The sequence below is a fragment of the Triticum aestivum genome, chromosome 3D (assembly GCF_018294505.1).
Source record: "Triticum aestivum cultivar Chinese Spring chromosome 3D, IWGSC CS RefSeq v2.1, whole genome shotgun sequence".
NCBI lineage: Eukaryota > Viridiplantae > Streptophyta > Magnoliopsida > Poales > Poaceae > Triticum > Triticum aestivum.
Window position 1 is genome coordinate 502,950,562 of NC_057802.1, and position 16,358 is coordinate 502,966,919.

General features: G+C 53.2%; 1 pseudogene; it reads left to right on the forward strand.

Moving 5' to 3' along the window:
• LOC123076405 (uncharacterized) overlaps window positions 1–16,358 on the forward strand; it is a 197,013-nt pseudogene that overhangs the window by 55,691 nt on the left and 124,964 nt on the right.

The following is a 16,358-nucleotide window of genomic DNA, read 5'->3' on the forward strand; positions in this document are numbered from 1 at the left end:
GAGTGTGTGTTTTACCCATCCAGGCGGAAGTTATGTGCACAAAAGAGGAGAACGATTCGATGTGGCGTTAGGATTGAGGGTAATTAACTACGTATGGAGACATAGAGACCTTGAACGTGCATGTGTGAGAGGTATACATGTATACGTGGGATGTGTGTGTGTGCGCGCGCGCATGATCGAGATAAAAGAAAGAAGACATAAGTCGTAAGATCAACGACATGGGAGAGACGGATCGGTATGACAATATGCATGCATGTGAGAATGCAGGGAAGAAGGCCCGACAATTGAGCATGTGTTTTTGTCTTTAAGAGATAGTGGCATGGGGCATGCATCTATGGCGAGCAGAGGGAGTGAGGCGCAACGATTGTGCAAGAGAGACCAACCTATAAATGCATATGTATGGAGAGACATATATAGTGTGGGTGATAGGAAGCAAGACTCCGTGCGAGAAAGAAATGTTGACGGAGAAACTACAGATAGATACAGAGATGGAGATGCTAGCTAGAGGGACATACGCTAGTTTGGGTGTTGGAGATGACCGTCGGGTGGTTCAAAGGGTGAAGTTATATATGTGTGTGAGAGGGCACTTTACTGCATGTAGAGAGAAACATATGTAGTGTGCGTGATAGGAATCAAGAGTGAGGGCGAGAAAGAAGGTTGATGGAGAAACAGATAAATAGAAAGATAAAGATGCTAGCTAGTGTGCATTAGAGATAGGAGTCAAGTGGATCAGAAGGCTGGGTTATGTGTGTGGGTGTGACAGAGATAGAGAGAGGGTGCATGTGAGTCACATACAAATAGATATCAGAGAGAAATGAGATCCAGAGAGACAGAGTTTTGTGTCTGCGAGAGAGAAAGATATTTCACAACGAGAGTGATAGCTAGAGAGACATACGAGGGAATGCAAGATATCTCTAGGGAGAGAGGGTGTGTGTGTGAGCGACATACAAGAGAACAATGGAGAAATATGAGACCCTGGGAGACAGAGTTTGTGTTTGTGTGTGAGAAAGAGACATTGAAGAGGAAGAGTCATAGGTTCTCATATCTAAGGAGCGAAAGACATCTCTGTATGAGGGGTGTGCAAGTGGCACACATGGGAATAGTAGAGAGAAATGAGACCCCGGGAGACAAAGTTTTGTGTTTGTGTGAGAGAAAGAGATTCCACATGGAGAATCATAGTTAGAGACACATAGCAGGGAGCGAGATATACTTAGAGAGAGATAGAGTGATGAAGGTCGAGGGAGAGAGTACCGTTAGTGTGTTACGAAGATAAAAGATCATTGTCGACATACAGGTAGCACGAGAGATACCTGAGAGACGATGAACGCGTATAGGTCCAGAGAGATAGTCCTATATAACCATGAGTGATAGCTATATGAGATGAATATCTGGATTGAAGGGGATTCAAATATTTAAACTGGAGATCACAACATCGATAATATCATAACGCAAATTGGTGTATCAAACATGCATATTCATTTGAATTTGGGCACACGTGTAATGTTATATAGTTTATCAATATTGGTGATCCATAGATTCTTCAATTACAAACAATGCATGGTTTATATGCAATCAATGTCTAAACGGGATTACACTATATGTTGCGTGTGTGAAACACATTATACATGTTTGAGAAGTAAAAAAAACCCCGCATGAAACACACATTAATTGGAGACAGTTAGCGAGGAATGCATACATTGGATTTCAACATAAAGTGGTTTCAAATATTTGGAAATCCAAATTGATGGATACAACCTTATGAATCTGAGATCACGCCATTTGTAAACCATATTTCTGTATAAATGGTGTTGTGCTTTTGAAAGTATATATTAAAAAAATGATGTATATAAAATGTAATTCCAATTGAAAATGGATCCCGCCCGAAAAAAATAGAATACAAACGGGATTCGAATTGAGTTGGCACGGTAAACGTGCACTCTGCAAAATTTGAACGAAGCGAGGAAAGTCGCAGTAACCGCCCAAAACCAAAATCTGCGAGATGGAAATCACTACTGCCTATCCCTGCCACACAAAGCCTATCTGCTGGATTTCTATAGGTTTCGATAGGGGTAGGTTTGTAATTTCACCCAAACGTGACGTAACCGCCTCTCACCCGGATTCATACACGGTGGGCGCCAAAACATAGTGTGTCCTCGGCCGAAATCGACCCCCCCGATTCATATTCATACACGGTGGGCGCCAAAAACAAACTCTCGTCGGCAAATATTCGGTGTATGCGAGATTACCGTCCTATCCCCAACCGACTAATGTTGCTGTGATGTAGTAGAAATTTGAAACGGGGGCTAAGTTTGTAAATTTCCTCGCATTTGAGACAAGCGCGCCCTGAATACATGGTTCCCCCTTCCTCTCTACCTCCCTTTTCCCCATTCGTACTCCGTGGGTGCCAAAACACGCTCTCCACCCCACCCTCCTCTGTCCGCCGCCCCATCCACCGCCGTCCTCCTCCACCATGTCGGAGCTGATACCCCAACGTCGCCGTCCATTACTAGAGATCGACCTCTCTCATCCACGGCTTCGGACCGGGATCCTTGCATCCCGTCATCTCGCTTCATCCCCGCCGTCGTCGACCTTGCCGGCGCCGCTCCTACGACCGTCTCATCCACCGCGCCCCGCCGCCACCGTCTACCCTCCTAGATCTGCTTCCATGCCGCCGACAGCCATCGCTACCGCAGCACCGTCAAATTCTCAGCAGATGCGTACACGGCGCCGCACCAGAGGCGGTACTCTTTCGTATCTGCTCAACATATTTATCGCAGCAAGAAAATAGATCGCCACTGCTTTACTCTGATTTCTTATCTTGGTTGCGAAGTTGCCTTTGTCCGGTTTGCACCTTCAGATCCGCCATGGCACGCTCAACACTATACTCCCAATGCTTATGGTTTTCCCCTTTTATATTACACACTAGTTAAATCATAGTAGACTAAATTTCAAAATTGGGTCAGTCGATTTTTCAGAGCTCGCCGGAGTTCGCCGGTGCGAACGAAGGGGCTCGGGTGGTTGTGGGGCCTCGCCGAACAAAGAAAACTCGACGCAGGTGGGGGTTGGGGTGGGGGTGGGGGGTGGGGGTGGCGGAGGAACACAGGCGGCGGGGGCCGGTGGTCCGGCCCGCAGCCCGTGCGGTGTTCTGTATGGGAAGAATCAGAGACGAGGAAGAAGATGGGTTAGGAGACGTAGGATCTTCATCCAACCGCCTGAAATGGTCGAGAGACAGCTGGGAGTTGCATTCTTAATGCGCTCTGGTTCATCATGTGTGGGCACTGCGCAACCAACATTTTATTATCCAAAATCTGCTTGCTCTTCTTTACCATGTTCCTCTTCCGTTCTTCTTTAATATGTACTCTCTCCGTTCCTAAATACAAGTCTTTATATAGATTCCACCATGGACTACATATGGAGCAAAATGAGTGAATCTACACTCTAAAATGTATCTGGATACATCTGTATGTGATCGATAGTGGAAATCTCTACCAAGACTTATATTTTGGAATGGAGGGAGTATGATAGTGGTACAGTATGTTCCTTGTACTGAAGATGAGCAGGGACTTTTGCAGTGTAGAGGTCTATACGGTCGGTTGTGATGGACACTTTGAGCCTCTTTGATTCGTAGGATCTTGTAAACATAGGAATAGGATTTGTAGTCACCAGCCCACTTGAATCCTATAAGAATAGCAAGGAAATGCGGGGAGCTGTGTTGCCTTTGAGAGTAACACTGATATTAACAGTACCGCACCTTCACTTGAAGAGAGCTGGTATCCGAAGCCTTTCTAGCCGTACCGGCAATACTAGCACATATATTCCAGCAAGTTCCACTTGGCTGAGTTTACTCTGATGCTTACGGTTTTCCCCGTTATATCTACACTATGATCTGTGTAGCTGCTTTGTGTCGCACTAGCAGCAGTCCACTCTTGAAGCTAAACACTGGAATGACTTACAAAATTGGCACCAAGGCACTGAGTGCCATTCTAGATGCAATGAAACTCATACGCTCCCCACCTGTTAATTCTTGTTCAGAATATGATCCTAATGACTCTTGTTCAAAATTGCCACATATAGAGAGACATCAGGGAATTGCATTTCTTTGGGCGCTGTGATTCATCATGAGTGGGCAACCAACATTGTATGCAATGAAGCGGAACCTCAAGAATATGCTTCCTCTTCTGTTCTTTAACATGTTCCTCTTTGTTTATTCTGTATTTAGTACGTACAGTATGTTCCTTGTCAGGAAAGGGCGCAGGGACATCTGCAGTCAACAGCTGATAGAGCTGGCATGTACGTGATCGATAGGCTTTCAATTACTAGCGGCAATACAACACCGTATTTTCAAGCCAGTTCCACTTTCCCAATTTATATATCGTGGTTATGGTGTACCCCTGTTATGTACACTATGATCTGCCTAGTTGTTGTGTGCTCTTGTTATCATGGTTTGGCAATAAACTCTCTATATAGTATATTATGAACCTATCATCTGCCAGCTATCCTTACTTCTGGAGCCTATTTTTTGTGTACTTGTGCCAGATTATATAAATGCACGCACCATATTACAGGACACATGAGCTCTCTCATCAGAATCCAGTGATAGCACACAAGTGTTTATAGGGGCGCCCCTATATTAGAATATCATCTGCATTACAAAGATAATCTCCAACTATTTATGTTTTCATGGTTCTTAGATATTATACGCAATTACAGTGAATATCAGAATCCGCGCATCAGAAGAATATTGTGGAACACTGCAATGACCTACGAAATTAGCACCAAGGCATTGAGTGCCATTCTGGAAGCAATGAAACTCATACGCTCCCCACCTGTTGATTCTTGTTCAGAATATCATCCTAATGACTATTCTAACCTCGAGGAGTCAAAGGCAGATGGCCTGTCTTGTTCACCCATCAAGTTTTTCCACTCAAATGCTGTTCTTGTGCATCAGACATCAAAAAGGAAGAGGGTGATTGCCGAACCTGAAGGAGCATTAGCAAAGTCCTTGAAAAACGTGGTGGTGCCAGAGAAATCAGACAACACCCCATTTATATTGGCTGTACAACCAGTGATACTAAACGTAGGACCGACTCCAGCAGACTGTACCCATACTTCACTGGCCACACCACTAGCCCCACCACACAGGACCTGCACTCCAGCAAAAGGTATACCGATTTCATTTGCCATAGCACCAGCTGTACCACAGAAAAATCCCACTCCAGCAAAAAATACAGCAAGTCCACCGGCTGAAGACCTATCTCAACTTCAGAGACGGCCAATTCCTGCAGATTGGAACCCCATTCCATTTATTCCCAGTTTAAAAGACAATGCTTTCAATGTTGTTAGGGACTACGTGCATATATTCCCATCATGGGAAGATTATAGTGAAGACAAACACCATTTTCACATCTTCCTGTCCAACTTACGTGTAAGTGCTATTATTCATGGTTATTATTTTCCTGTTTTCTGCTGATCGAACACATCAATGATTTACATTACATTGTTGTAACTAGGCGAGGGTCAATCTAGATAGTCATGACGAGCAAAGCTTGCTTTTGCTTTTCAAGGAAGCATTGCAGCAGTATCGGTGTTACCTGAGGAGATCACACTTTGATGGCAAGTCTATAAACAAATTTCCGGTGAAGTCTCCTGTGCTAAATTTAGAAGACATTGAATGGAAAAACCTTGTTATGCACTGGTCTCGTTCCCAGGATGAGGTACTGTCTATGAAACCAAATGACAATTTGAACTTCTACTTTTCCGCATGTGCCTTACGGATCTTTTTGCAGGAAATCTACTCGAAGAAGAACTCCGGTTTGAAAAGAACGACAAGATATCGCAAATATGCTGCCCGCTGCTTTGCTCTTGTTAGTACCTGTTGTCCTGTATCACTGTACTTGCGTACATACCTTGTTCATTATGTGACAGCAGTATGCATGATAGCTTGCTTATCAATTGTTCGCTCCAAATTATCTGATCTGTATGAATGGTTACATTAGTGTAGAATATATCCAATGCCAATGATTTTTTAGCTCTGCATTGTTCTTGTAAGTACATGTTGTCCTTTATCAGTGTACTTATATTGACAGGTAGTTGTTCATGTACCATCACTCTGCAGCTTATTTTCCTTTGCCCTCCATTTTCTACACATCAGATCTATATTTACTCTTACCATAAGGTTGGTACTGAAGAAGTTTAGCTGTGCATTGCTCTTGGCTGTGCCTTTTGCCTGTATCGCTGCACATACATTTATAGCTACTTGGTTATGTAGCATCACTCTTCATCTTATCTTAAATATTCTCCATTTTTTCGTATATTATCACATCTATATTTACTCTTAACAAAATGTAGAATAAAGGCAATGCTTATGAAGAAGATTCTATGGTAAACTTCTTGAATTGCCCCCCCATCAGCATGGACAAGGGATTTATAGAGCCTGTCTTCACCAGTAATGTAAGTTTGTCCTTCTCAAGCCTTCAAACTTTGTTGTGTATATTTGGTTAGGCATGACTGCAACAGCTGTTTATTTTTGGTGTTTGCATCAAATTGCATGTTTAAAGTTTATTATGTAGTTCATAAACAAAAGTTTGTCCTTCTCAATTTAAGTTTTCAGTTGTACAACCAAGTTCCTTCTTCATACCATGTAAATTAAACTATACAGAGCAAGTGATCTTCTTTTGCACTGCATGTATGCTTCTGTTCTTCATCCATAATCCAGTGGTGTGGTGAACCTACCCACTACAACACAATGTCATATTCTACAATGTCTTAACTATGAACAATGTCATATCATTCTACTATTATTTAAACCGTCTCTTCATTTGCCAATCTGAAATGGGATAAATTGACAGCACACTAACCATTGATACTTATGAGTTCTTGATCTGCAATCCAGTGGTGTCGTGAAGCTGCCAACTCCTTCACAATGTCATTTCCTGCCATGTCTTGACTTGAACAATACCATATTGTGTTAATGCAATTTTAAACTGTGTCACTTTATTCGTCAGTAAGAAATGTGATGAATTGTCAGCACTCATACTTTTATGTGCAAAACCTGTCATCTGTCTGCTTGTTTATCTTTCAGAGTGAGGAAGATATAAGTGTTGAACAAGCGCAGTCTCATCATCTTGCTCAGGTGGTTACACTGCAGCTCGCCAGCAGGGCTAACCTTTCTTGAACTCTATTGAAGTGCTGTCGGTTTTGTATATTATTTTGTCGGCGTGTTTATTTGCACTGGTGGCGATCTTTGATGCCCAGTGTATGTAATCTGCTGTCTGCTTGTGCTTTATTATCATAGTGGCGAACTTTGATGCCCAGTGGATGTAATATGCCGTAATTTCTTTATTGTATAGTCTAGGTTTTTTCTTATTCACGATGCTGCAGTTATTTTACTGTATATATATCCTGTCTTCGCAGTAAACCGGCCAAACCGTAAAATTACGGTACATAATCGGGCCGTCATGCAATCACGATGTATGATCTGCATCATGGGCCTCGTCAAACTGGCCCACTAGTAGATTCGGGCCTTTAATAGGCCGAGTAACCCCCGGCCCTCTTTTCGCAAGAAAACTCAATGGGCTTTTAGGAGGCTGAGAAGTAGGTTGGGCCAGAAACGTGCCGAACAGCTCACGGGCTGGCAGCAGCCCGAAATGGACCCCGACCCATGATTGTGCGAATCAAATCACGGGCTTTTAACAGGCCAAAATTGTCTCCGGTCCTTGTTTGGCCTAATCAGATATCGGCTGCGAGCAGGCGGATGCAAACCAGGCCGTAGTTAGGCCCAACTATATGACGGGCTTTTAACATGCCGAAATTAATATAGGGCCAAAATGTTAAACGGGCCCTTAACAGGCCAAAACTAATATCAGGCCAAATTACTAAATGGGCCTTTAGCAAGTGGGCCCAAAAGCATAGCGTCCAGTTAACGGGCCCAATCTGATATGGGCCATAATTGAGGCCAAAGCCTCTTAAAGGGCCGCACCTGATCTGGGCCGTGATTTGGCCCATAACGTGGGAGGCTTTGAACGGGCCGGATCTCATATGGGCCATTATTAGGCCTGGAACGTGGCAGGCCATTAATGGACCGGATCAAATATGGGCCGGCATTTGGCCCAAAACATGGCAGCCAGTTAATGGGCCAGCCTACTAGGGTCCTCAACATCTTGTGGGCCTACAGCTAGGCCGGCCCATTAGTGTCGGCGAAATCTCGTGGGCCTTTAGCTGGGCTAGCCCATTATGATCCGCAAGAATTTTGTGGGCCTTTACCTGGGCCGGCCCATTATGGCATGCGAAATCTTGTGGGCCTTTAGCTGGGCCAGCCCATTATGGTCCGCAAAATCTCGCGGGCCTTTAGCTGGGCCAGCCCATTATGGTCCGCAAAATCTGATGGGCCTTTAGTTGGGCCGGCCCATTTAAACTTGATGGGCCGTGCCACGTGTCGGGTGGTTGGTGCGACATATGCCAACGGATGGCTTATCATTGTGGGAGCCAATAGAACGTCACCGGTGCCTGGAAACGGGATGAGGCGAAGACATGCACGCCGGCGAATCTTACCCAGGTTCGGGGCTCTCCGAGGAGATAACACCCCTAGTCCTGCTCTGCGGGGTCTCCGCATAATCACTAGCTCGACAAAGAGTGGCTACAAGCGCTCCTAGAGCTGTTGGGATCAAGGGAGAAGAAGAACAAGACTAGCTCTTACTTCTCTCTATCTATGGTGTGTGTGTGTGTGCTATCTTGGATGCGAACCCTTTGCATGGGTGCTCCGGGGGGTTTATATAGGCCTACCCCCCGGGGCTACAATGGTAATCCGGCTGGGATCTGGTCCCAGCCGTCAGTGCCTAGGCTCGCCGGCTTCTCCGCCGGCTACTGGGTCCCGCCGGCTGCCGGCTACTCGGTCGACAGGCCGGCCCCACCGCCTAGGGTCTTGTCGGCGGCTGCTTACTGTAGCCGCGCCTCTGATGATGAGGGCTTTGTCGAGGTGAGCATGGCTACAGTGGGCCGCCTCGGGGGCTATTACTGTAGCCTCACCTCGTCTTGTCTCCTTAATGGGGCTCCTGCTTCGAGGAAGGGAGTAGCCGGCTTCCGGAGGCCGGCTATGCTCCCGGCCGACTAGGGAAAGCCGGGCCGCCTTCACGCCTCTCTCTGGCTGAAGGGGCCCGCAGTCCTTGAGCCGCACAGGCGGGGGTCGTGGATGACGTCGTAGCTGGCATGGCTACAGTGCCGGGCCGCACGGGAGACATCCCTCCCGTACGGCCCACTGTAGCCACGCCCGCCTCGGGCTTCTGGGGTCGTGGGCCGCACTGTGGCCATGCCCCATCAGGTCGCCGTTATGTAGGAGTGGTTGTGGTCTTGGCCGGCTTCTAGGAGTCGGCGTCTTTCTTGTCCGGCTTCTTGGAGTCGGTGAGGCTGGGTCGCCTTCCGGGAGTCGGCTTTAACGGTAGTCGGCCCGGGAAGGCGGCCCAAATGCTTGGAGTGCTTGAAGGCCCAAAGGCCTGATAAATTTTCTGAAGAGCCAGGGGTAGCCGGCTTAGCTACCCGTGGCCACTTACTCCGACAGTAGTCCCCGAAGCTGATCGGGCTTCGAGGGGGAGTAGGGTCTGAGAAGCTCGATCAGCTTCCCATCGCGACAAGCCGGCAGCTGGGAGCCGGCCTTGGTCAGGCATGTCGCCTGAGCCGAAATCTTCTGGAGTCGGAGGGCGGGAATCCGCTGGCATGCGCGCCGGGCCGCGGGCCGGCCGCGGGCCGACGACGCGCCACGTAGCCGGAAAGCCTGCCAGTCCACGCGCGAGACGGGACGTTGCCGCAGAGAGGGGGCCCGCCACATCCGCGCCCCGGCCCAGGCGCGGATCTTTTGTATCCCGAAACCGCCCGCACGTTCCGTGCGGCAGTTTCGGCTCGCACTTACGCGTAGTAAACGCGAGACGTGGGGGGAGTGGGCGCAGTTAATCCCACGTCTCCCCCCCCACGTCCGGCCTCTTCGGCCGCGTGAGGCTATAAGTAGGGGGAGGTGGAGGGCGGCACACCCTCGCACGCTCCTCCTACTTCCTTCGTCTTCTCGCCTTGCTCGTTCTCGCAACAGCGCCTCGCCGCCGCGCTCTTCCTCCGCACGCTCCTCCGCCGCCGTGCTAGCTTCCGCCATGCCTCCCCACGTAGAGCAGCGTGGAGGGGATTGGGATGGGTCCATCGTCCATAACGACCACATCGACTTCCTCCGCGACACACGGCATCTTCCCAGTGCGGACAAAGTGGAGGTCCGCCTCGCGCCGGAGAAAGAAATCAGGCCGGCGCCGCGGGATGGCGAGCGGGTGGTCTTCCGCTCGCACTTCCTGCGCGGCTTCGGCTTGCCAGTGAGCGCCTTCTTCCGCACCTGGCTGGACTTCTATCAGCTCCAGCCGCACCACCTCACCCCCAACGCGGTGGTGCTGCTGTCGGCCTTCGTCACCCTGTGCGAGGGCTATCTCGGCGTCCTCCCCACCCTGGAGCTCTGGGGGGAGTTCTTCCAGTCGAAGCTGGGTACGCGCAGCCAGGGCGTGCCGGCCCACACTGGCGCCTTCATCGCGTCGCGGAGATCGGGCGCGGACAACCCCTTCCCCGTCATCACGCTGATCCAATCGGTGAAGAAGTGGCAGAAATCATACTTCTACGTGCGGAACATCGCTCCACGGGGCGAGTACGTCAACCTGCCGGCTTACGTAGCCGGCCCGCCGGCGGGGAGGCTGCCCCAGTGGTCCTTCCGGGCGGTGACGCTGTCGCAGGGAGGAAACGCCGCCATCGCCCGCCTGCGGGTGATGGTCCAGACGGAGGGCCTGACGGGGCCCGACCTCCTGGCCGCGTTCGTCACACGCCGGGTCCTTCGGCTCCAGAGCCGGCCTCATCTGATCTGTCAGATGAGCGGCCAGCTCGACCCGAGCCGGATGTGCACCATGGAGATGCCGCGGGCCGACGCGGCCGACATGGTGAACTACCTCGCCAACTGCCAGCTTCCCGACGACTGGCAATTCGGCAAGGAGCCATACAGCCGCGCCAATCCTCCGCCTACGGTACACTCCCCTTCTCTTTTTCTCTTTGTGGCCGAGTTCCTCCGGGCCGACTCTGACTCAGTCGGTTCGCTCTTTCGACAGAGTCCTCTGCTTCGGCCGGCCAGCGGGGCGGACGTGGAGCGCCGCTTCGTCCCCGACCAGACCGAGCACGACCAGGAGGACCCCGATCTGGGGGCGGTCCACATGGAGGAAGCCGCCGAGCCGGCTGGTGGCCAAGCCGGCGGCGAAGCAGGCGGCGCCGGGCTCTCCGCGACCTTCGATGATTGGCCGGACGAGGACGAAGCCGAAGTCGTCCCGCCCCGCCAGCCGGCCTCCGGACGCGGCGCGGGCTCCCTCGGCGCGCAGCCTGCTCGGGGAAGAGGCCAGAAACGTCGCGCCACCCAGGGCATGTTCGGTAGCCGGACGAAGAAGCCGAGGGGTGGGGCGGCGGCCACCAGGCGGGAAGAAGCGGCCGCGAAGGCGGCTCGCTTCCGCAAAGTGGTGAAGCAGCCGCAGGCTGTGTCAGCGTAAGCTTTCTTTCTTTCTGTGTATTCTCCTTCTTTCTTTTCTTGGGTGGTCTTCTGAACCTTTGTCTTCTTTTCTTTGATCAGAGCTCCACTGTCACTCGAGCGGGCGACTGCCGGCTCCGTTGTCGAGTCGCCGGGGGGCTCTAGGAGCACCGCCCGCCGCGTGGATCCCCGCGCCGCCCTCCTGGAGGCGACGGAAAGGAACGCGCGGGAGGCGCGGGAGGAGCGGGAAGCGCGGGAGGCGGAGGCACGGAAGGCAGCCGCCACCCAGGCAGCTCGGGACGAGGAGGCGGCGAAGGCGCTCGCCGAGGCCGCAGCCAAGGCCCAGGCAGAGGCCGAGGCCGAAGCGGCGGCAGGGGAGGCCTTGATGGTCACCCCCCTGCGGGCCATGGCGCCCGGGGACGCGGATTCCTTGCCAGGGGGAGCCAGCGGTTCCCAGCCGGGTCTGGGCGGGAGCGGTGACGACGTCATCTTCGTGAGGGAGGCGCCGGGGCCGACTCCTCCGACCAGGGCGGCCCAAGGCGGTCAGACCGAGCCTGCGCCCGCACAGTCGGCGGAAGGCGAGCCGGCCGCGGGAGCTGCGGTGGCGGTCCGGGTTCCGCCAAGCCGGCGCGCAGGGAAGGCCGCGTCGGAGCCGCAGAAGGCGGCGTCAGAGCCACGGCCGGCCGTGGGCTCCAGCTCGTCGGCCCAAGACGCGGAGGCGGCCAGCGCTACCTCCTGGTGGACGCCAGGCGGAGGGTCGGCCGTAGTGAACATCGCCGCGCAAGACGTCCGGACCCGGCTCCAGGGCCAAGCCGCGGCGCTGCGGCAGTTCACCGACGAGTTCCTCGCCACGCGGGCTGCCATCCGGGTTAGTATTCTCATTTTCTTCTTGATTTCTCTCGTGGGGGCGCGTCAGCGCACCCACTGGGTGTAGTCCCCGAGATTCGGGCCGACTGCCGAGCAGTCGGCTCGTATCTTCCTTGATGATTTCTCGTCGTTGCTTTCGTTCTCACGTCGATCTTCTGTCCATCTTGCAGGATTATCACAACCTCCGAGCGGCCGCCTTCAACTCCCAGGCTCGGGAGCTGACGCAGAAGACCGCCGATCTCACTGAAAGCCGAGGTATGTGACTTGATCTCTATCTCATGTGGGGGCGCGTCAGCGCACCCACTGGGTGTAGTCCCCGAGATTCGGGCCAACTGCTGAGCAGTCGGCTCGGATCTTCCTTGATGTTTTCTCATCGTTCTTCTTGTTCTTCTATCTCTGCAGCGGCCAACGCCAGTCTGAGGGCACAGCTGGGGGAGTCCCAGACTGCTCTTCGTGCCAAGGACGCGGAGCTTGCCGCCTTGGTGCAGGAGCGCGATCGCCTGGTCAAGAAGCTGGCCGACCAGGAGGAAAGCCACAAGGCGGCGCTGAAGGCCGCGCAGGACCGCGAAGCCGCCCTCCAGGCCGAGTTCGAGACGGAGGCGGTCGCCTGGAACGACGCCAGGCAGACTCTGGTCTCCGGCTATGGCCAGATTGAGGATCTGGTTGACGGTAAGTCGTCTACCCCTTCGTCCTTTCTTGCCATCTGTCATTTTGACTTGTTTTTCTGACTTGGGGTTCTTCTTTTCTTTTCTGCGCAGAGTACTTCCCCGGCTATTCCACTGCCGCCAACCAGGCCATCGAAGCTCGTCGCCAGGAGAAGAGGCGAGCCGGCTTCGAGATTTCGCCGACTGCCGGCCGCTCGCTGGAGGAGCAGCTCCTGGCGATCCAGGCTCGTATCCAGCCGGCTCACAGGCTGCTCCGCCGGCTTCAGCGTGCCGGGTCGCAGGTCTTGGCCGCCCTCTGGCCCGGCCAAGCGATCCCGCGCACTCCCAGCCGGACCGCTGACTGGCTGGAGGTGGCCGTCGGGCGCTTCGAGGCTTGGAAGGCGTCAGCGGCTCGCTCCGGCGCCGGGCGGGCGCTGGAGTTCGTCAAGGCCTGGTACCCAGGCCTGAATCTGGACCAGCTGGCCACCTGGCGGCAGCAAGCCGATGCGGAGCTGGAGCCGGCCCGGCCGGCCATCATTCGGCGAGCTTCGGCGATCGCCGACTACACCGACACCAACGTCTTCGCCCCCGAGGTGGATGACAATGGAGTCGCCCAGCCGGAAGATTGGTTCGGGCTGGACCCGGCGCACGGCGAGGACTCGGCGGAGGAGATCGACTCCAGCGACGAGGGCGAAGAGGAGGAGGAGGAGGGTGAAGACGTCGAGCCGGCTGGTGGAGCCGCCGGCCAGCCTGACCGCGCCTCCAGCACTACGTTGCGTGCGAGTGCGTCTCCTGTTGCGGGAGGCGGTCAAGCCGGGACCAGCTAGGCGGCCACTCCTTCAGCCGGCGAGCTGCCTTCACCGACCAACTCGGCCTTCGCGCCTTTGTCTTCTTTCTTTTGTTTCATGTCTTGTTACTCTTGAACAATGTTTTTGGTTAAGTCTGCGCAGTTCCACCCACTGGGTGTATTGAAACTCAAGTCTGTTGCCGCCTATCGGGGGCTTTTATGTATATAAGTTATGCAATCGGTCTTTCCTTATACTTTTGCTTTTTGTCCTTCTGCTTTGTTCCTTTGCCGCCCTCCCTTGGTGGCCGTCTCCCTAGTCAAACAGTTGCTCTGCAATCTGTAGCCGGGGAGTGCCGGGCCGATTGGGGAGGGGGAAGTACTTTTAGCTCGGTCGGACTTAAGCTAAGTTTTTAGGAATCCGGCTAGCCGGCTGCTGTGACAGACGGCAGGCATATATGGAGGCCGTCTTTTTGCTATATAGGTTAGTTGTTCCTTAGCCGTTTTCGTGTGGGCGTCCTTTCTGTCTTCTCTCTTGCTAGTCGGACAGTCAGTTCTTTGAGCTGCGACTTTCAACAAGAGAGGACTGGGGAGCCGGCGCACTACTTTGCTGACTTCAGGAAGAACTTGTAATATAGCTTAAGGCGGCCAGTCCCCGGGCCGACTAGTCGGACCCGGTGCCGGACAAGAATTCAAAATGTAATAAGACATTCATGGATATGACACTCATCATCCATAGATAAATAAAAGGCAGTCCCCGAGTACTGTTCGGGGGGCCTGTTGGTTTGTAACTTAATATAAAAAGGGGTAACGTGATACCTACTGCTTTTCAGCTGTAAAATCGTCTTAGGAGGTTTGCGTTCCATGGTCGCTCCGACTCCTTGCCGGAGTCGTCTCTCTTGCGTGCTCTTGGCTTTTGCGCGTCGATCAAGTAGTAGGAGTCGTTGCCGAGTGCCTTGCTGACGACGAAGGGGCCTTCCCAAGGGGCTGAGAGCTTGTGCTGGCCGGCTGTTCGCTGGATCAGCCGGAGCACAAGGTCGCCCTCTTGGAAGGATCTTGGCTTGACCTTGCGGTTGTAGTAGCGGCGCAGGCCTTGCTGGTAGATGGCGGACCAGCTGAGGGCTAACAGCCGGCCTTCTTCTAGTAGGTCGACGCCGTCTTCTCTTGCTTCTTTGGCTTCCTCCTCCGTGTACATGGTGATCCGAGGCGAGTCGAACTCGATGTCTGTTGGGATGACAGCCTCGGCACCGTACACGAGGAAGAATGGAGTGAAGCCGGTTGACTTGTTGGGTGTAGTGCGCAGACTCCAGAGGACAGCCGGCAGCTCTTCGAGCCAGCAGCCGGCCGATCGCTCCAGTGGTACAACCAGTCGGGGCTTGATGCCGGAGAGGATAAGTCCATTTGCTCGCTCGACCTGGCCGTTTGACTGCGGGTGGGCAACGGACGCTAAGTCCAATCGGATGCCCTGTGTCGCGCAGAAACGTGCCAGTGCGCCTTTGGCGAAGTTCGTGCCGTTGTCGGTGATGATGCTGTGCGGCACGCCGTACCGAGTAGTGATGTCGGTGATGAATGTCACGGCAGTCGGCCCGTTCAGCTTCTTGATGGGCTTGGCTTCGATCCACTTTGTGAACTTGTCCACCGCAACGAGCAGGTGTGTCATGCCACCGCGGGCCGTCTTGAAAGGGCCCACCATGTCCAGTCCCCAGACGGCGAAAGGCCAGGTGAGGGGAATGGTCTTGAGGGCAGAAGCCGGCAGGTGTTGTTTGGAACTGAAGACTTGACATCCTCTGCAGGTCTTGACTATTTCTTTAGCATCCTCCAAGGCAGTCGGCCAGAAGAACCCATGGCGGAAAGCCTTGGCCACGAGGGATCTTGAGGCGGCGTGGTGGCCGCATTCGCCTTGGTGGATGTCTTTGAGGATTGCCACTCCTTTTTCTGGCTCGACGCAACGCTGGAAGACTCCAGTAACGCTGCGCTTCACCAGCTCCCTGTTGATTATTGTGTATGCTGCGGCTCGTCGTTGCACTAGTCTTGCTGCGATCTCATCAGTCGGCAGCTCTCTGCTGACTAGGAACTTGAGGATGGGCTGGGCCCATGAGGGAGCTGTGACTTCTTCTGCTGTTATCGTGGCCACCATGACTCGGGTGGGTGGGTTGGGTGTTGCGTTGGGGTCGACCACCACTTCTTGCGTCGTTGCAGTCCCCGGGGCGACTGCTGCAGTCCCCGGGCCGGGCTCTGAGGTCCCTGGGCCGGGTGCGACTACGTCGGTTCCCGGGGCAGTCGTCGAAGTCCCCGTGCCGCCTGCGGGATTTCTTGAGCCGGATCCGGCTGTTTCTGGCGCAGGCGGTACGAAGATGGAATCCGACTCTGGAGACGGCTTGATGGACGGCTTGAGGAGGCGCTGGAGGGAGACGCCAGTCGGTATGGCTTGTCGGGTGGAGCCGATCCGTGCTAGGGCATCTGCTTGGTCGTTGTCGGCCCTTGGCACGTGAAGGAACTCGCACCCTTCGAAGTGTCCGCTCATCTGCTGGACGAGGAA